We start from the raw sequence: 835 nt of genomic DNA on the forward strand, positions 1-835 counted from the left end.
GGTTTTTAACAATGTCCTGAATAAACTTGGCTCTCTTATACAGTCCCCTGAGGGGAATTCACAGACCGCAGCGCCTTCCCAAGACAGATACTAGAACAAACGTGTTATAACTATGCTCCTGTCGGACTTGAACTCTCGCAAAAAATCAAGAAGAGAATATGTTGAGGACTGCCAGAGACCCAGACTGGAGACAGAACGGTACGGTGGTCTATTCTCTATTGCCTAGTGGTGTTAACGGTGTTCCGGTGTCCTCGTTTTTATCCATTAACGGAGACACGGGGGTGATCCATGCTGTGAGAGCATTTGATTATGAACAGTTTAGGAGCTTCAAAGTCCACGTTGTAGCCAGAGACAATGGTTCTCCTCCACTCAGCAGTAACGTGACTGTGAGTGTCTTCGTAACAGATGAGAATGATAACTCTCCCCAGAGGTTATAGTGGAGGTTATAGTGGGGTAGAGGTTATAGTGGGGTGGAGGTTATAGTGGGGTAGAGGTTATAGTGGGGTAGAGGTTATAGTGGGGTAGAGGTTATAGTGGGGTAGAGGTTATAGTGGGGTAGAGGTTATAGTGGAGGTTATAGTGGGGTAGAGGTTATAGTGGGGTAGAGGTTATAGTGGAGGTTATAGTGGAGGTTATAGTGGGGTAGAGGTTATAGTGGGGTAGAGGTTATAGTGGAGATTATAGTGGAGGTTATAGTGGGGTAGAGGTTATAGTGGGGTAGAGGTTATAGTGGGGTAGAGGTTATAGTGGGGTAGAGGTTATAGTGGGGTAGAGGTTATAGTGGAGGTTATAGTGGAGGTTATAGTGGGGTGGAGGTTATAGTGGGGTAGAGGTT

This window comes from Salvelinus alpinus, chromosome 17 (genome assembly GCF_045679555.1).
Source record: "Salvelinus alpinus chromosome 17, SLU_Salpinus.1, whole genome shotgun sequence".
Classification (NCBI taxonomy): Eukaryota; Metazoa; Chordata; class Actinopteri; order Salmoniformes; family Salmonidae; genus Salvelinus; species Salvelinus alpinus.